The sequence below is a fragment of the Ovis canadensis genome, chromosome 15 (assembly GCF_042477335.2).
Source record: "Ovis canadensis isolate MfBH-ARS-UI-01 breed Bighorn chromosome 15, ARS-UI_OviCan_v2, whole genome shotgun sequence".
NCBI lineage: Eukaryota > Metazoa > Chordata > Mammalia > Artiodactyla > Bovidae > Ovis > Ovis canadensis.
Window position 1 is genome coordinate 15558379 of NC_091259.1, and position 21581 is coordinate 15579959.

At 39.7% G+C, this 21581-nt stretch overlaps 1 protein-coding gene across 3 annotated transcripts in view; it reads left to right on the forward strand.

Annotated features, from left to right (window-relative positions):
• The window catches only part of PGR (progesterone receptor), a 116739-nt gene that overhangs the window by 41583 nt on the left and 53575 nt on the right, over nt 1-21581 (forward strand). The window lies entirely within an intron of this gene.

Sequence of the window (21581 nt, forward strand, 5' to 3'; positions counted from 1 at the left end):
TTGCTTTGGAAATCCCATGAACAGAGGAACTTGGCGGGCTCAGTCCATGGGATCACAAAAGAGTCTGATGTGACTTAATGAGTAAACAACAATGGAGGCATTTATGTAACACTTATTACATGCCAAGAACTTGGCTGTATGTATTACATGCAGCACAAAGTGGTTAAATCACTTGCACAGGCCGATAATGAACAAATGGCAAAACTGAGACTGGAACCCAGAGAACCTTCTATCTTATCCATTACATCTCTTCTTATCCACTATATAGTGTCTCTTTTTCTAAATTGTTTGTAATGAAAACTAATTTACATCAAGGAGGGTAAAACTTCACTAGCTAAATTTCAGGCGGGGTAAGGGGGAATTTACATAATTGATAGGTGGAATTGGAAACTGAATATTATGACTAAATAATCTGTCCTGCAAACAGCCCTTTCTCTCTTCCCCCTCCTTCTCAACCTTCCAACACTCTCCCATCCTCACCTTCATCTGTGGTTCCTAACTTTCTGAAAACACTTCCAGAAAATGCTACCACCACATGTACCCCCGTGGCATCTGATTCATAATTGACTTTTCCTCCTGTTACTGGGGATCTGTGGTCCTCCACAAGATAGTCTATGGCCCTCGTGCACTAGGTCCCGTCTTCTATTGACTCATGGGCAGGCTCCAGAAATTTTTCCCCTCCGTGAATTATTATTTTTCTCTCTGATCCTTATTATCAGCATGTAAACATGCTATTATTTCTCCCATCTCAAAAATAAAACCAAGATATTTCTGTTGATTTTCTAATCCTTCAGGTAACAACCATTTCTCTACTAATTTTGTAGCCAACTCCTCCAATAAATTTTTTTCTACCTTTGTTTCTTAAGCCTAATCCCATCAGTCTTTGTCTCTTCCACTCACTTCACCAGAACTTCTCTTGTCAAGATTGAAAATGAAAGTGAAACTGTTAGTCACTCAGTCATATCCGACTCTTTTGCAACCCCGTGGACTGTAGCCTGCCAGACTCCTCTGTCTGTGGAATTCTTCAGACAAGAGTACTGGAGTGGGTTGCCATTCCCTTCTCCAGGGGATCTTCCTGACCCAGGGATCAAACACGGGTCTCTGGCATTGCAGGCAGATTCTTTACCATTTGAGCTACCCGGGAAGCCCTTGTCAAAATTACCACATTGCAATATCTGGCCGGCAATTCTTATTCCCATCTTGCTTGATCTGTTGGTGGCATCTGACAGTTGATCACCCCACCTTCCTGGAAATGCTTTCTTCACTTGACTTTCAGGACAAGACACTCTGGATTTTCCTCACTAGCTCCTGTTAGTCTCCACTTCCCCTTTAGCTTTTAAAATTGGAGAGCCCATTGCTCTGTATTTGGACTCCTTCCTTTCTGTTTTTAAACTTGGCTCAGACAGTAAAGAATCTGCCTGCAATACAGAAGACCCAGGTTTGATCCCTGGGTTGGGAAGATCCTCTGGGAAAGGGCATGGCAACCCACTCCAGTATTCTTGCCTGGAGAATCCCATGGACAGAGGAGTCTGGCAGGCTACAGTTCATGGGGTCTCAAAGAGTCAAAGGCCTCAAAGAGTCCTCAGACACAACTGAGTGAGTTTCACTTTCCTTTCTGTTTTTAAACTAATTCCTTAGAGCTGTCTGGGCTCATGACTTTAGATAAATCATCCATATCCTGATGCCATTTCCTTCTCCAATGCATGAAAGTGAAAAGTGAAAGTGAAGTCGCTCAGTCGTGTCTGACTCTTCGCAACCCCATGGACTGCAGCCTGCCAGGCTCCTCCATCCATGGGATTTTCCAGGCAAGAGTACTGGAGTGGGTAGCCTTTCCCTTCTCCAGGGGATCTTCCAGACCCAGGGATCAAACCTGTGTCTCTTGCATTGCAAGTAGATTCTTTACCATTTGAGCCACCAGGGAAGCCATGTAGTCCCTTACCACCTCTAAATGCATATGGGTTTTCTAAATAGATAATTAGAAGTACCAGGTGTTGCTAGTTGAATGCTGCATAAAATTTAGTGTTTTGAAACTTAAAAGATAAGTGGATAGTTAGGAGAGACTTCAGAACAGATCCAGAGGCATCATTTTGTTTATAAAGAGAGCATAGAACTAGCCTCGAGAAGAATGAATGAAAGCTGATCCACGGTCAGGAAGAATTTTAATTTAAAAAAGATGAAGAGAAGAAAGAAGAAGCAATTTTGAATAGTAGCATCGAGGCCTTTAAAAAATGAAACATTGGAATGTCACTGGTTAGATTTTATAAACTACTTAGTTCCTTTTTTGGATTATATCCAGAATCTGATCTCTTATCACCATCTCCACTGACCACTTGGTTTCAAGTCACAATTATTCTCCTTTGGATTTATCGAAACAGCCCCTTAACTGGTCTCATTTCTTTCCTTGTCCTCCTAGATTTTATACTCAACCTAGAAGCCAAAGTGATACTGTTAAAATTTAAGCTACATCATGTCAGTCCTCTGATCAAAACTCTGCAGTGGCGCTATTTTCTTTCAGAGAAATATCAAAGTTCTTACAGTGGTCCCCAAGGCTCTTCAGGATCTGAGCCCCTTTACACTCTGGCCTTCCTCTCTACCATGATTCTCACTTGACTAGGGCAGCTCTCACATTACTAGTTTGCTCAGACAATCCAAGTCAGCTCCCAGGGTGTTGGCCACTGGCTCTTTCTGTTTTAATTTCACTTCTTGACTCACTGTACTCGTCTAACTCATTCTAACTTGCAGCTTCAATGAATGTCCTGAACAAACTTTGGTGACTTCCAACCTCTCATTTAACAGTCACATTCCTCCACTAGAGTGTTTCTAGTTGTTTAACACCTCTATCAATAATATGTCAATTTAATTTTAGGAAAAAGCATACATGAATTGACTTGCTAAAAGAAACAGAAGAAAAATTGGGGTAATAATCTGCTTTGAGTTCAGTTCAGTTCAGTCCCTCAGTCCCTCAGTCCAACACTTTATGACCCAATGGACTGCAGCATGATTTCCTGGTGTCTCAGCTGATAAAGAATCTGCCTGCCATGCAGGAGACCTGGGTTCAATCCCTGGGTTAGGAAGATCCCCTGGAGAAGGGAAAGGCTAACCACTCCAGTATTCTGGCCTGGAGAATACAGTCCATGGGGTCACAGAGAGTCGGGCATGACTGAGTGACTTTCACTTTCACTGCAGGACACCAGGCTTTCCTGTCCATCACCAATTTCCAGAGCTTGCTCAAACTTACGTCCATTGAGTCAGTGATGCCATCCAACCATCTCATCCTCTGTTACCACCCCTACCTTCTCCTCCTGCTTTCAGTCTTTCCCAGCATCAGGGTCTTTTCCAATGAGTCAGTTCTTTGCATCAGGTGGCCGAAGTATTATAGCTTCAGCTTCATCATCAGTCCTTCCAATGAATATTCAGGATTGATTTCTTTTAGGATGGACTGGATGAATCTCCTTGCAGTCCAAGGGACTCTCAAGAGTCGTATTCAACACCACAGTTCAAAAGGATCAATTCTTCGATGCTGAGCTTTCTTTATAGTCCAACTCTTACATCCATACATGACTACTGGAAAAAAAATCATAGCTTTGACTAGATAGACCTTTGTCAGCAAAGAGATGTCTCTTTAAAAGAGTATTAAAAGCATATTAAAAGATGCTTTTTATTATTCTGTCTAGGTTGGTCATAGGTTTTCTTCCAAGGAGCAAGCATCTTTTAATTTCATGGCTACAGCCACCATCTGCAGTGATTTTGGAGCCCAAGAAAATAAAGTCTGTCACTTTTTCCATTGTTTCCTCATCTATTTGCCATGAAGTGATGCGACCAAATGCCGTGATCTTAGTTTTCTGAATGTTGAGTTTTAAGCCAGCTTTGTCACTCTCCTCTTTCAATTTCATCAAGAGGCTCTTTAGTTCTTCTTCACTTTCTGCCATAAGGGTGGTGTCATCTGCATATCTGAGGTTATTGATATTTCTCCCTGCAGTCTTGATTCCAGCTTGTGCTTCATCCTACTCAGCATTTCACATAATGTACTCTGCATAGAAGGTAAATAAGCAGGGTGACAGTATACAGCCTTGATGTACTCTTTTCCCAGTTCAAACCAGACCATTGTTCCATGTCCAGTTCTAACTGTTTCTTCTTAACCTGCATACAGATTTCTCAGGAGGCAGGTCAGGTGACCTAGTATTCCCATCCCCTTCAAAATATTCCACAGGTTGTTGTAATCCACACAGTCAAAGGTTTTGGCACGGTCAATAAAGCAGAAGTAGATGTTTTTCTGGAACTCTCTTGCTTTTCTAATCATCCAATAGATTTTGGCAATTTGATCTCTGCTTCCTCTGTATTTTCTGAATCTGGCTTGAACATCTGAAAGTTCTCTGTTCTGGGTCATTAAGATCATTTTTGTACAGTTCTGTGTATTCTTGCCACCTCTGCTTAATACCTTCTGCTTCCGTTAGGTCCATACCATTTCTGTCCTTTATTGTGCCCATCTTTGCATGAAATGTTCCTTGTTATCTAACTTTCTTGAAGAGATCTCCAATATTTTGTATTCAATTGTTTTCCTTTATTTCTTTGCATTGGTTACTGAGGAAGGCTGTCTTATCCCTCCTTTTTTTTTTTTCCACTTTGGAACTCTGCATTGAGATGGGTATACCTTTCCTTATGTCCTTTTCCTTTCACTTCTCTTCTTTTCCTAACTATTTGTAAGGCCTCCTCAGACAACCTTTTGCCCTTTTGCATTTATTTTCCTTGGGGATGATCTTGATCACTTCCTTCTGCACAATGTCATGAACCTTCATCCATAGTTCTTTCGGCACTCTGTCTAGCAGATCTAATCCCTTGAATCGATTTGTCACTTCCACTGTATAATCATAAGGGATTTGATTTAGGTCATGCCTTAATGGTCCAGTGGTTTTCCTTACTTTCTTAATTTAAGTCTGAATTTTTCAAGAAGGAGTAGTCCTCAAGTCAACAAAAGAGTCCAAAATGTAGTGAAAGAAAGAAAGTGGCATTGCTTAGTCATGTCAGACTCTTTGCAACCCCATGGACTGTAGCCTGTCAGGCTCCTCCGTCCATGGGATTTTCCAGGCAAGGATACTGGTGTGGGTTGCCATTCCCTTCTCCAGGGGATTTTCCTGGCACAGGGACCAAAGCTGCACTGCAGGTAGACTCTTTACTGTCTGAGCTACCAGGGAAGCCCTTAAAATGGAGTACTTGGGTGCAATCTCAATCCCGTCTCTTATGTTGTTGGAAGAGGGTGTTTGCTATGACCAGTGTGTTCTCTTGGCAAAATTCTGTTAGCCTTTGCCCTATTTCATTTTGAACTTCAAGACCAAACTTATCTCTTACTCCAGGTATCTCTTGACTTTCTACTTTCCCCTATGATGAAAAGTCCATCTTTTTTTGATGTTTGTTCCAGAAGGTCTTGCTGCTGCTGCTAAGTCACTTCAGTCGTGTCCAACTCTGTGCGACCCCATAGATGGCACCCCACCAGGCTCCCCCATCCCTGGGATTCTCTAGGCAAGAACACTGGAGTGGGTTGCCATTTCCTTCTCCAATCCATGAAAGTGAAAAGTGAAAGTGAAGTCGCTCAGTCATGTCTGACTCTTTGCGACCCCATGGACTACAGGTCTTGTAAGTCATAAAACCATTCAACTTCAGCTTCTTCAAATGAGTGGTTGGGGCATAGACATGGATTATTGTGACTTTGAGTGGTTTGCCTTGGAAATGAACAGAGATCATTTGGTCATTTTTTTAAGATTGCAAAATGCAATACTTGGGTGCAATCTGTATACAGTCAGCAAAAACAAGACCTGGAGTGGGCTGTGGCTCAGATCATGAGCTCCTTATTGCAAAATTCAGGCTCAAATTGAAGAAAGTAGGGAAAAGCACTAGAGCATTCAGTTGTGACTTAAATCCCTTGTGATTATACCATGAAAGAGCAAATGGATATAAGGGATTAGACCTTATAGAGTATCTGAAGAACTGTGGGTGGAGATTCATAACACTGTACAGGAGGTGGTGACCAAAACCATCCCAAAGAAGAATAAATGCAAGAAGGCAGACTGGTTGTCTTAGGAGGCTTTCCAAATAGCTGAGGAAAGAAGAAAAGCAAAAGCAATTGAGAAAGAGAAAGATATACTCAGCTGAATGTAGAGTTCCAGAGAACAACAAGGAGAGATAAGAAGGCCTTCTTCAATGAAAGCAATAGAGGAAAACAATAGAATGGGAAAGATCTCTTTCAATGGAATAGATCTCTTCAAGAAAACTGGAGGTTTCAAAGGAACATTTCATGCAAGGATTGGCACCATAAAGGACAGAAACGGTAAGGACTTAACAGAAAAGGTTTTCAGAAAAAGTGACAAGAATACAGAGAACTATATAGAAAAGGTCTTAATGACCCAGATAATCATGATGATGTGATCACTCACCTAGAGGCAGGCATCCTGGAATCCAATGTCAAGTGGGCCTTAGGAAGCACTACTGTGAACAAAGCTAGTCAAGGTGATGGAATTCCAGCTAAGCTATTTCAAATCCTAAAAGATGGTGCTGTTAAAGTGCTGCACTCAATGTGTCAGCAAATTTAAAAAACTCAGCAGTGGCCAGAGGACTGGAATAATCAGTTTTCATACCAATCCCAAAGAAATCAGTGCCAAAGAATGTTCAAACTAATATACAGTTGCACTCACTTTCACATGCTAGCAAATTTATACTCAAAGTTCTTTGAGCTAGGATACAACAGTATGTGAACTGAGAATTTCCAGCTGTAGAAGCTGTATTTAGAAAAGGCTGAGGAACCAGAGATCAAATTGCCAGCATTTGCTGGATCATAGAGAAATGATCCTGCTTCATTGACTACGCTAAAGCCTTTGACTGTGCGGGTCACAACAAACTGTGGAAGATTCTTAAAGACATGGGAATACCAGACCACCTTGCCTATCTCCTAAGAAACCTGTGTGCAGGTCAAGAAGCAACAGTTAAAACCATACACAGGCTGGTTCCAGACTGGGAAAGGAGTATGATAAGGCTGTATGTTGTCACCCTGCTTATTTAAGTTCTATACAGAGTACATCATATTATATACCAGGCTAGATGAATCAAAAGCTGGAATCAAGATTGCTGGGGAAAATATCAACAACTTCAGATATGCAGATGATACTGCTCTAATGGTAGAAAGTGAAGAGGAAATAAAGAGCCTCTTGATGAGGGTGAAAGAGGTGACAAGCAATGAAAACCTGGCTTGAAACTCAACATTCAAAAAACTAAGATCATGGCATCCAGTTCCATCACTTCATTGGAAATGGAAGAGTAAAAAGTGAAAGAAATGACAGACTCTATTTTCCTGGGCTCCAAAAATCACTGCAAATGGTGACTGCAGCCATGATATTAAAAGATGTTTGCTCCTTGAAAGAAAAGCTATGACAAACCTAGATAACATATTAAAAAGCAGACATCATTTTGTGAGAAAGGTTCATATAGTCAAAGCGGTGTTTTTCCCAGTAGTCATGTACTGATGTGAGAATTGGATCATATAGAAGGCTGAGCACTGAACAATTGTTGCTTTCAAATTGTGGTGCTGGAGAAGCCTTTTTGAGATCTCTTTGGACTGCAAGGAAATCAAACCAGTCAATCCTAAAGGAAATCACCCCTGAATATTCATTGGAAGGACTGATGCTGAAGCTCCAGTACTTTGTCTATGTGATGTGAAGAGCCAGCTCATTGGAAAGACCCTGATGCTGGGAAAGACTGAGGGCCGGAGGAGAAGTGAGTGGCAGAGGATGAGACGGTTGGATAGCATCACTGACTCAGTGGACATGAACTTGAGCAAACTGAAGGAGATTGTGAAGGATAGGGAAGCCTGGCTTGCTGCAGTCTATGGGGTTGCAAAAAGTTGGACACAACTCACCAGTTGAACAACAACACGACATGTATTTTTGTTTATAAGGATTACATGAAATAAACCAGTTAAGTTCATAATATACTCACCCATGATGTGAGTCTATAAAATTTTATCCCCTTCCTTCTTCCCTCAACACCTTTTTTCTTCACTTTAACCAAAAGTCCTGAAATCTTACCTTAAGATACTTTAAAACTTCTGTTATTGTCCAGCTCTTTCTCATACTCTGCCAGGAATTTACTCTTTCCCACTCTCTTCACTCTGGTTTTATATAACCAGCCCAGTTTGGCTAATATGAAAAACTGGTTCAAACTTTTATCTCATTCTATATGTGTCTGCAGAATACTGTGCTTCTAAAAAAATTCAGAAGAATACTGGTAAATGAATATCTGTACTCAACTATTTGAAATTAAGTTGCAGACATGTACTTTACCTCTCAAGATTTCAAATATGTTCCTAAGAACAATTACGAAGTAATCACAATATTTTTATCACACCCCAAAATTTAACATTGATATAATGATTTTATCTGGCATATAGCCATTATTCAAATTTTCCCAGTTGTTCCCAAAATGTCCCATATAAAAAATTTTTTTCCACACAAGGTCCAATCAAGAACTATGTATTTCATTTGGGTAAAAAGTTTCTATAGTTTTTCATCTAAAAGGATCATCCAGCTTTTTTTTCCTGTCTTTAATCACATTGACATTTTTAAGGAGTCCAGGCAAGCTGTTGTAGAAATTCTCAGTCTGGATTTGTCTAATTTTTTTTTCTATGTGATTAGATTCAGGTTAAATATTTTAACAAGAATCATATACAAAAAAAGTAGTTATTAAATACTCTGGTCTCCTGATCTTGTTACATGCTTAAAATTATGGAGAGTCCAAAGAATTTTTGTTTGTGTGGCTTATATCTATCAATATTTGTTATATTAGAATCAAAACTGATAATTTTAAAAACATTTTACTAACTCACTTAAAAAGCAGCAAACCCATGAGATGTTAATTTTCCAATCCAGAAAAATTTAATGGCAACAGTGACATTGTTTTAAATTTTTAAGTCATTTTTAATGTCTGCCTTAATTGAATGCAGCTGTGTCTCATAACTTTGTCTGCATTTAATCTGTTGCAATATGTTGTTTTGCTTGAAGCATATGAAGAAAATGCAGCATCACACAGATACGTAAGTGGAAAAATGAGTTTTTTAATAGTCTTTTCATCCTTCACAGGTGGTGGTCATTTCTTTAGAGATTGCGAAAGGGTGATATTCTACTTCTGTTATTCCTTCTGATTTTATCAGCATAAATATTTTTAAAATATTTTTTAGAGTTCATTCTCTCTTCCAAAAGGCAGTTTAGACCTATTTGTTACTCAGTCACTTCTTTTTAATTAATCAATTTTCAAAGTAATAAGTTTATACCCTGGCAACTCCAGTAGTTTACATTAAGTTCATTTTGTGTTCATGGCTTTTTATCTAGTCACTGTGCTTTAATGGGGTTTCCCCAGTGACTCAGCATTAAAGAATCTGCCTGCAAGGTAAGAGACGGGGGTTCAATCCCTGGGTTGGGAAGATCCCCTGTAGGAGGCATGGCAACCCACTCCAGTATTCTTACCTGGAGAATCCCATGGACAGAGGAGCCTGGTGGGCTACAGTCCATGGGGTCGCAAAGAGTGATCACAAATGAGGCGACTTAGCAGGCAGGCTAGTGTTTTAATCACTTAAACTAAATTACTTTTGATGTAGAAATTGTCTTATCTTTGGTCAGGATGACTTGAACACACTTCATTAACTCTCAGTAACATGAAACGTGGTCACAATAGAACATCCCAGGCCCGACTTATGCATTTTGCATCCCAGTGCTGCATCAGCCATTTCTCCACAGAGCTCTGATTGCTTTCAGATGAAAATATTAGACTTGGCAATCAGTCTGCATCCTAGCATTTATTGCTGCTGTTGTTATCTTTGCTTCTGGGCATTTTCAGTGGACAGACCTAGAAAATACATCCCTCTGAAAAAATGGGGCGATCATGAGTTAGCACCAAGGTTTCCTCAAGTGTGGCACTATTTCCATTTTGGGCCAGTTAATTCTTTATTGTGGGGAATGTCCTGTGCATTGTAGGATCTTTAGCCACACCCCAGTTTCTCCTCAGCACCTAACCCATTATTTGTGTAAAACAGCAGTGTCCCCAGGCACTGTGTAATGTCCCAGAGTGGAGGTGGGGAAAAGAGGCAAAATTGCCTCTAGTTGAGAATCACTAGTTTACACTTAACTTTTCTAGCAAGGTTTAAATAAATAACTCCCTAATTGTTTTATACTCACACCCATGCACACTGTTTTTTTCTTCAAAATGCCACTATCAGCATGAATTTATTCTCCCATAGTTTGCATGAAATCTTAGTCCAATCCTACAGTTTTTAATCAGAAGAACAATGTTATTTCAGAACAAAAATGTACTGGCCAGCAATACAGTAAAAACTGCAAACTCTCATCTAAGTTAGGGTCTCTCCTCTGCCCCTGCTCAGCACTGCTTGGGGCCTGAAGCCTGCAGGGAAGAAAGAACGAGGTCACCTCCTTCTTACCCTGCTCACTCTCCGAAGAACCATTAGAGCTACTTTTGACCTTTTCAGGGCTAAGGTATGGGAAGAGGGGTTGGAGGGAGAGGAACAGATGTACGTGGCATGTACACACGTGACTATCCCTAGAGTTCTCTGTGTTTGCTGGAAGATCATAGTTGACTGTTTCTCTGGCAGGATACTTTGGTGGGACTCTGGGGGATATGCTGCTGGGAAGCCCCAGTTGTGTCCTGTAATGCAGGTGATGTTTCTGTTCTTTTCTGGACTCCTCAGCTCTGGATTTCTGGTGATCAGCCCTACACAGACTCCCTCTGTTGGATCACACTGCCTTCCACGCTGTCCTCATAGGTGGACATTTTTACAAAGAAAGAGGAAGGTTTTTATTGACATAAATATCTTCAGAAAAAGTGCTTTAGTTAAAGATGTAGGTGTTAATGAATTGTTGTCAGTCACTCAGTCAGGTCCGAATCTTTGCGACCCCATGGACAGCAAACCGCAGAAACTTTGTTACCATCACCCTCAAAAAATATTTTAAATCATTCGCTTTCTAAAAATCCCCTTGCATCCCGTCCAGTCACTCCTTAAAAGTAGCTATCATCCCAACTTCTAACATCATAGATGGTTTTAACTCTTTTGTAAATTTTTATGCCTGAAATTATACAGTGTTTTCCTGTGTCTGCTTCTTTCCCATAACATTATACTTACAGAGTCCATTCACATTTTTACATGGGCTAGACATTCATTCTCATTACGGTATGATGCATTAAATGAATAAAGTACAGTTTGTTTATAAATTATGCTATAGATGATCATTTCAATTGCTTTCAATTTGGGTCTATTTATGAACAGTTTCTATAAAAATTCTTACACAGATTTTTTGTGTATATGTATACCTATCCTTTTGAACTGTGGTGTTGGAGAAGACTCTTCAGAGTCCCTTGGAGTGCAAGGAGATCCAACCAGTCCATTCTGAAGGAGATCAGCCCTGGGATTTCTTTGGAAGGACTGATGCTAAAACTGAAACTCCAGTACTTTGGCCACCTCATGCGAAGAGTTGACTCATTGGAAAAGACTCTGATGCTGGGAGGGGTTGGGGGCAGGAGGAGAAGGGGACGACAGAGGATGAGATGGCTGGATGGCATCACTGACTCAATGGACGTGAGTCTGAGTGAACTCTGGGAGTTGGTGATGGACAGGGAGGCCTGGCGTGCTGGGATTCATGGGGTCGCAAAGAGTTGGACATGACTGAGCAACTGAACTGAACTGAACTGATCCTTACAATATAGGTTTTTTCATTTACCTCTCCCAGGACCCTGGGAATTTCACTGGTCCTAGAGTATTTGTTCTGTGGTACAGGTTTATATAACATGGTAGTGAAAATCACCTCTGAAAAAGGCCAAGATTTTTGTTTATTTGTTTTATTTTTAGTCATGAATAATTCCTCTCCCAAGTCAAAGTTTTGGACACATTTCTGGCTTAAAAGGTATATTCTTGGTATTGTATTCTTGGTATTATTTTCATGAATAAGGCAGCCTTTTGAGCGTCTCCATCTTACAGAGACTTCAGTTCCTGTCCCTGTCTTCCAGATGGCCTAATGTCACGTACTGCAAACCTTCATGGGCTTAAAATGCTAGCTTTCAGCTCCTGGGTCCCTTATCTGTATCTGCAACTATTTTTGGACTACTGCAAAGTTCACTTAGATTTATCCCTCTGGCTTTCATATCTTTCTTTTTTTCTGACTTATGAGATTTTCTCTTTTGTTTCTCTGTTTCTTTTTTCCATCTCTTCCTCTCTTTCTCCTTCCTTCTCTCCTCCTTCCTTCCTTGACTATAATTTATCAACATGCTTCTGTCATAATTTACCCAACATTTGTGTGTTTATGGTGGAAAGAGTGTCCTCATAAGCACCAGCTCGTTACCTCAAGCCTAAATTTTTGTAGGTTATATTGTACATTTTTTTCCCTTTGGTCCTTTATCTGTTGAACATATACTCATTTCTCTTATCATTTTGCTACATATTTCCCCCTTCTTATCATAAAAAGACATGAAAAATTGTGACTTGACTTAAACCAAAGTGAAATGTGCTCACTTGTGCTCTGAGAGGCAACACAAATAATACAGATTTCTTATTTTAAAGGTAAATCTCTCTCTAGCTTATAATAAAGAGATTAAATTAAAATGGAATTTTAAGCCTATATTAAGAGAAATTTTAAAAGAAAAGGACTTTTATTTTTCAGGTATCTAAAATTTTTGTATGCCATTAGGCAAGTAAAATGGTCATATTTTAATAGTACTTTTATATTCACAGAATGTGATTGTTTAATAATAGTAGTGTTTGGAGTTATATTAAAATGGTAAATATAGAGACCAATTAGAAAGAATATATAAATATAATTATTCAATAGTCCCTTTTTTGTATGTCATTAAACATAAATTTTTCTAAAATAATAAAAATTCTCTGGCTTTCCAAAGATATCTGTTAAAAATAAGCTTGGTGAAGGTGCTGCATGTGCCTCATAGTTTACTAAGTATAAAAAGGCAAGGAATTTACTGAAATAAAAGGCATTCTGTAATAGTAAATATTGAAAGGTTGTAAGTAAAAATCTGGACCAAGTGATTTTTATATGGCATTAAGTGAAACATTATTATAAACCTTTTATTGTTGAGTGTATTTATGACTATTATTGTTGAGTATATTATGACAGTAAAACAGTGCATGTAATTAGATATGCATGTTTCCAACAATATTTATCAAACTCTTATTAAACACAGGACTCTAAAGACCTAGTTTCTACTCTCACAAAATGTAGGGAGAAACAGGCACATATCATTTACAAGAGGAATGCCTTGAATATGCAATTGCACAAAGAAGAAATGGCCAGATCTTTCTATCATCAGTCAGGTAAGACCAGACTTGAAAGATGAGTAAGATTTTGCCAAGCAGATAAATTTCAAAAGGGAGGAGAGTCATAGAGACGTGTTTCCTAAACTAATATTTCAAGAATTTAGGAAAAGACAATGATGTCAGTACAACTGGAGCATAAAGAAAATAAAAGAGAGAATGAAATTTAGAAGAAATCTTGGTAGTTAGCACTCGTCTTTTGCTTTTCCCACCATAAAGGAGGTAAGAGATTTTCCAAGGAGAAAGAAAGCAAGGTTCTCTATTGTAGACTTCAGGTAATAGCTCCTCAGGTTTCAAGAGGGGTCAATGATGCATATGTGAAAGTGGAGATGGAGATGGTATCTCCTACTACTTGGGTAAACTCTCCTATTGTTGATCACATGTCACTTAGCTTGTTTGTGGTGGCATATGAGAGGGGGACGACAGAGGACTAGATGGCTGGATGGCATCACTGACTCAATTGACATGAGTTTGAGTGAACTCTGGGAGTTGGTGATGGACAGGGAGGCCTGGTGTGCTGTGATTCTTGGGGACGCAAAGAGTCAGACACAACTGAGGAACTGAACTGTACTGAACTGATAGCTTATAAATTGATGAAAGTCGGGAAAACCACTAGACCATTCAGGTATGACCTCAATCAAATTCCTTACAATTATACAGTGGAAGTGAGAAATAGATTTAAGGAACTAGATCTGATAGACAGAGTGCCTGATGAACTATGGATGGAGGTTCATGACATTGTACAGGAGGCAGGGAGCAAGACCATCCCCATGGAAAAGAAACGCAAAAGCAAAACAGGCCTTACAAATAGCTGCCAAAAGAAGAGAAGCGAAAAGCAAAGGCTAAAAGGAAAGATAGACCCATTTGAATGCAGAGTTCCAAAGGATAGCAAGGAAAGATAAGAAAGCCTTCCTCAGCAATCAATGAAAAGAAATAGAGGAAAACAATAGAATGGGAAAGGCTAGAGATCTCTTCAAGAAAATTAGAGATACCATCTTTACATTTCATGCAAAGATGGGCTCGATAAAGGAAAGAAATGGTCTGGACCTAACAGAAGCAGAAGATATTAAGAAGAGGTGGCAAGAATACACAGAACTATACAATAAAGATCTTTATGACCCAGATAATCACAATGGCATGATCACTCACCTAGAGCCAGACATCCTGGAATGTGAAGTCAAGTGGGCCTTAGGAAACATCACTATGAACAAAACTAGTGGAGGTGATGGAATTCCAGTAGAGCTATTTCAAATCCTAAAAGAAGATGCTGTGAAAGTGCTGCACTCAATATGCCAGCAAATTTGGAAAACTCAGCAGTGGCCACAGGACTGGAAAAGGTCAGTTTTCATTCCAATCCCAAAGAGAGGCAATGCCAAAGAATGCTCAAACTACTGCACAATTGCACTCATCTCCCACACTAGTAAAGTAATACTCAAATTCTCCAAGCCAGGATTCAACAATACATGAACCATGAACTGCCATATGTTCAAGCTGGCTTTAGAAAAGGCACAGGAACTAGAGATTAAATTGTCAACCTCCACTGTATCATAGAAAAAGCAAGAGAGTTCCATAAAAAATATATATTTCTGCTTTATTGACTATGCCAAAGGCTTTGACTATGTGGATCACAATAAACTGGAAAATTCTTCAAGAGATGGGACTATCAGACCACCTGACCTGCCTCTTGAGAAACCTGTATGCAGGTCAAGAAGCAACAGTTAGAATTGGACATGGAACAACAGACTGATTCCAAGTAGGAAAAGGAGTATGTCAAGGCTGTATATTGTCACCCTGCTTATTTAACTTATATGCAGAGTATAGCACGAGAAACACAAGTCTGGATGAAGCACAAGCTGGAATCAAGATTGCTGGGAGAAATATCAATAACCTCAGATATGCAGATGACACCACCCTTATGGCAGAAAACAAAGAAGAACTAAAGAGCCTCTTGATGAACGTGAAAGAGGAGAGTGAAAAAGCCAACTTAAAGCTCAATATTCAGAAAATTAAGATCATGGCATCTGGTCTTTTCATGGCAAATAGATGGGGAAACAGTGGAAACAATGACAGACTTTATTTTTGGGGGCTCCAAAATCACTGCAGATGATGGCTGTAGCCGTGAAATTCAAAGACACTTACTCCTTGGAAGAAAAGTTATGACCAACCTAGATAGCATATTAAAAAGCAGAGACCTTACTTTGCCAACAAAGGTCCATCTGGTCAAGGCTATGGTTTTTCCAGTAGTCATGTATGGATGTGAGAGTTAGACTATAAAGATATCTGAGCACCAAAGAGTTGATGCTTTTGAACTGTGGTGTTGGAGAAGACTCTTAAGCGTCCCTTGGACAGCAAGGAGATCCAACCAGTCCATTTTAAAGGCAATCAGCCCTGAATGTTCATTGGAAGGACTGATGTTGAAGCTCAAACTCCAATACCTGGCCACCTGATGTGAAGAGATGACTCATTAAAAGACCCTGATGCTGGGAAAGATTGAAGGCAGGGGGAGAAGGGGATGACAGAGGATGAATTGGTTGGATGGCATCACCAACTCAATGGACATGAGCTTGAGCAAGCTCCAGGTATCGATAATGGACAAGGAGGCCTGGCGTGCTGCAGTCCATGGGTTCTCAAAGAGTCGGACATAACTGAGTGAATGAACTGAATTGATAGCTTATGAATACTCCTGAATGTCTTGTAATTCCTGGTTATGAAAGAGTGGGTAGACAGAAGGGAGTTAGAAGGTAGAATGCAGAGTGATTTAATAAAGAGACTTTTTATAGACTTGTTATGTAATAACAATGTGTATAAATTAGCAGTATGCAATTTGAACCGTCAGTCTATGATTTATGAAAAATCAGCAGCTGGATCTGGACATGAATGTGCTTTTGAATCGAGGATATAAATTTGTCTGAAGAAAAGTGGTGGCAGCAGACATCATGCTGAATTTGCTGCCATCACAATTTAATCTTTTGCAGACTTCCCAGATAATGCTGTAACAGAGCTAGTGCTTTTAGGTGTGAATTTTCCTCATCTACATATACAGCCTGGTATTGATGGATTAATACATATAATGGAGTTGTCCTTTCTGCATTCTTGCCTTTTTTTGGTGGCTCTGAGTCCTGGGAAAGGGTTGTGATACAGAGTCAGGTCTGGGCCCCATGGCAAATTATCATAGTCACCTCTAGTTGGAATTGACTGGCTGCAACATTTCTTAGGTCAAAAGATCTCTTAGAGAAGATTAACCTCTAACTATAGATGTCCTATATTTAACTTGCATGATGCTATATCTGCTTTGCAGTTTTGACAGCCCAATATTAGTGTTGAAGATGACCATAGCTTAGAATGCACTGAGCTTCCAGATATCTTTAAGCCATTCCATTCTTTGTGGAAATCTGTAATGATATGAGGCATGCCAATTCCTCACAGTAGTGACTTCATGCCAGTAGTCTTAATTACCAGAGATTCTCCTTCCCATCAAACATCAAATTTTAAAATGCTCAGCTGCTTTTCCCCCAAGAGTTATAAGAATTGCATTCTATTTGGTAACTATAATTTATATTTTTTACTTAAATATATCTTTCAATGTGTTTAGTACTTGCTGTCCTTCACACCAGACCTCCTCCCTCATGCATCCTCTGTTGTAACTTACCTGCTGTTAGTTAAATTAGGCATTTTGGAATCCCTTTTGGAAGAGTGGTGTATCGGGGCCTTATTTCCTGATTTTATGCATATTTGAGAGGGTCTTTCTGTTGACTTTAAAAGTGAATAAGTTGGCCAGTTTTACATTTCTTTGGTCACCTCTAAAACAGATCTATCTGTATTTGGGATTTAGGGATGTGTCAGTAAATCATAGCTGTAGTAGACATTCCCCAAGTACTTGCTATATGATAAACTATTCCAAGCTCTTATGTGAGCTTGTTTGGTTCTTAAATGTGACCCAAAATACTAACAGTGTCCTCCTTTTACTTGCCATAGGTCACCAGCTAGCAGGTAGTGGGGCTGAAATGTGAACTGATGCAGTATTGCTCCAAAGTTCATACCCTTAATTTCCTATACAGCCTTTTGGATGAATTAAGCTAAAATTTCTGCCTGTGTGACATTAAACATGTTACTTAACTTCCTTGTGCCTCAGTTAACTCTATAAAATGGGATCGATAATGCCTCCAAGATTGCTACGATGGTTAAGTGAGCTAATACATGCAATAGCTTGTAACAGTGGCCAGCACATAGTAAGTACTTAGTAACTGTTGCTGTTATTATCATCTTAGAGACTGTAATCTTCAGATATGAGCTATGAACAAGCAATCTGATTTCAGTAAATGCTCTTCTGCACTACAGTATCAATAATTAAGATGCATTTCAGTTAAGTGGGGAAAAGGGATTACTCAAAAGCAGTGTTGGGACATAATAAACACTCAATCAATACTTGTTGAATTAATGAGAATTTTCTAAAAGTGTGTATATATTCACTTAACAAATAGATGTTAGATACCTTCTAGATCAGTATAGATAGGTTGGAAGGAAACCCGAAAATGAAAGTAGTAGCATGGTAATGAGATTGTAGATAATTTCCCTTTTTCCAATTTCCTCAATTTGTTAAAAAAAAAATTCACAGTTTATGAAACAATTTGACCAGATAACTACTGAATTTTTTTTCATATGTTGAGTTCGAGATACCTACCAGGAGGTGTTTGGAAGGTCAGAGCTTAGGATGAGATTTTGGAGCCATGCACAGATGATGAGATTATCCACATGGTGTTTACAGTGGAATACAACATATAAAGTGGAGAAGGAAATGGCAACCCACTTCAGTATTCTTGCCTGGAGAATTCCGTGGACGGGGGAGCCTGGTGGGCTACAGTCCATGTGATCGCAGAGTCGGCCATGACTGAGCACACAGCATACAACATGTAAGACAAAGGCAAAAGTATGGACTGCTGCTGCTGCTAAGTCACTTCAGTCGTGTCTGACTCTGTGCAACCCCATAGACGGCAGCCCACCAGGCTTCCCCATCCCTGGGATTCTCTAAGCAAGAATACTGGAGTGGGTTGCTATTTCCTTCTCCAATGCATGAAAGTGAAAAGTCAAAGTCAAGTCATTCAGTCGTGTCCGACTCTTCATGACCCCATGGACTGTAGCCTACCAGGCTCCTCCATCCATGGCATTTTTTAGGCAAGAGTATTGGAGTGGGGTGCTATTGCCTTCTCCAAAAGTATGGACAGTGGGAACTTAAAAGGAACTGTTGGAAAGAAGATGAAGAGTTAGAAGAGATGTGCTTCAAATAAAAAAAGCAGGGTCGGGGGGCCGGTGGAGAGAGAACTACCCATGGCAGATTGTACAGAAAGTCAAGACAGAGTCACTGCATTTAAGAATGAAGACATCGTTGGTGTCTTTATAAGCAGAGTGGACATATAAGCCCTGTTTCAATAAGCTGAGGAGTAAAGGTTGAGATGGTTGGATGGCATCATTGACTCGATGGACATGAGTTTGAGCAAACTCCGCGAGTTAGTGATGGACAGGGAGGCCTGGTGTGCTGCAGTCCATGGGGTCGCAAAGAGTCAGACACGACTGAGCGACTGAGCTGAGCTGAACTGAAGAGTAAAGGAAGCTGATTAAAGGCTGCAAGTGCAGATGCCTTCTTCACCAACTTAAGAGGATAAAGAAAGGGATGAAGTCAAGGAGAATTAAGAGTGAGACACACAGTTCCTTTTTTTTTTTTTTTCTTGATTCTGGAATTTTTGAAATGGAAAAGCTTGAGGAGAAAGGAAGACATCCTTGAAAGGGGAGCAACTGAAGATTTTAGGAGGAACTGATGGGGAAGGTTTGAAAGCAGGTAGAAAGGAATGGTTTTAGCAACATGCAGTGAGCACCCTCTAATGGGGACTTCTCTGAGACACTAAAGAAGGAGGTGCTATTGTAAATCATTTAAAAACAGAAGATAGCTTAGAAGCATTCCAGCTGCAGATGGTTCAGGCTTTTTTCCTGGATGTTTTTAACAGAGGAGGATAGAGAAGAACAGCCTGCCCTTAAACAGCAGTTACATCTCTGAGCACCATTTAAGTGTGTTCTCTAGAGAGGATGGAAAAATCTTGCTTTCTGTTCTCTCATAAGAAATCAGTGCAGAGTCAAGATAAGTTATCATAGATAAATAGATAAACTTACATACACTTTTGGGCTTCTCTGGTGGCTCAAACAGTAAAGAATTAGCCTGCGATGTGGGAGACCTAGATTCAGTCTCTGGGTCAGGAAGATCCTCTGGGGGAGGATATGGCAACCCCCTCCAGTATTCTTGCCTGGATAATCCTTATGGACAGAGAAGCCTGGCGGGCTATATTCCATGGGGTCACAAAGAGCTGAACGCAACTGAGTGACTAAGCACAGCACAGCACAAACACTTTTACTCTCACAGTCATTCACAGCCTGGAAAAAAAATTATATATATATATATATATATATATATATATATATATATATAAATTAAATCAGAGTCCAGTTAGAAAGTAGCATGCAGTGCATTCCACTAGTCTAGTGGGCATAGTTCTGGAGCTTCATAACTGCTCTTTGGAGAGGGGCAAGAGAATGAGCACTAGTGTGTGAGTGATGGTGGTGGTTTAGTCACTAAGTGATGTCTGACTTTTGCAACCCCATGCACTGTAACCCACCAGCCTCCTCTGTCCATGCAATTCTCTAGGCCAGAATAATGGAGTGGGTAGCCATTCCTTTCTCCAGGGGATCTTCCTGACCCAGGGATCGAACCCAGGTCTCCTGCATTGCAGGGGGATTCTTTATCATCTGAGCCACCAGGGAAGCCCAGTATGTGAGAATGCATGAATAGAAGTTTGTAGAGGAATCCATTTGGAGCAAAGACTGTCTGATTTTCTAAAACGTCCCAGGTCAAGAATCATTTTGTTATTAGCTTTCTCGTAAGATGTGGCCTTTGTGCCATTTGTGGTTGCAGCGTAGCCTTTTCTTGCTCAGTTAAACACACATTCAAGGGACCTCTGTGTTCCTTTACTACAAACTTTGGTTAAAAGAATGGATGTGATTTTAATGTCAACTATGGGGTCTCAAAGAGTCGGACATGACTGAGCGACTGAACTGAACTGGACTGAATACAAAATACTGGGCTTCTCAGGCGCTTCAGTGGTAAAGAATCTACCTGCCAAGCAGGAGAAGTGGGTTCACTCCCTGGGTCAGGAAGATCCCCTGGAAAAGGGAATGGCAACCCCCTCCAGTATTCTTGCCTGGAGAATCCCATGGGCAGAGGAGCCTGCTGGGCTGCAGTCCTTGGGGTCACAAAAGAGTCAGATATGACTTAGGAAGTAAACAACAGTATAAAATAGTATAGGAAAATTCCATGGTATTTTAAAATTGAAAATTACAACTTTTAAAATCATTTTTAAGCACTCTGATGATGTTACAAGTCTCACAGTCTATTTCATAGGAATTCAGTGGAAAATAAGAAGTGCCAAAACAGTCAATTTTCTAGGTAATTAATATTTATATGTCTAAGCTGACAATTTTTTTTCATGTTTATTTAACTTAAATAAATTAGATTGCTCCGTACCTTATTAAATATAACATATTTTGGTTTAAATCATCATCATTGTTGAATATTAAACTTTTTTCCCAGACTTTTTGAAGGGTATAAGTAACCACTTATACAAAAACCCATCAAAATGAGCACAGGGTCATGTTTTATCTTTATTTCTTCCGTAATTCTTCTCTCCTGTCCTTCATTGAGTTTTTCTCATTGTTTTAAATTGTTCTCCCCTTATCATTATTTCTCTCCATCCTGCTTTCTAATTTTAGCCAAGATAAACCAGACAGCAAAGCCAGTACAATCAGTTATAGGTTTTACATGCTATTCAAGTTCATGAGATGCTTTCAGAGTGAATTTGCTCCAAGATTCTCCAAAAGAATTAAGCACATAGGTTTTATTAAAAAGTCTATCACAGAGACTTCTTTGTCTATATCTGCTCTCTTGAAGGTTTATATGTTAAAAAGAAAAGGTTTTACTAGAACTTTACTATCTTAACACACTAATGCTTATCAGCAACATGTACCTAATCTTGAAATAACGGTGATCTAAAGACACTCTGATGCTGACACCATTAATAAGATGCACAGTAATATTTTACAAAAGATGTTTAAAGGAGTTCTGGAATTAGTTTCTAAGATGTGTTCCCCTCATTTAGGCTCCTGAAGACGC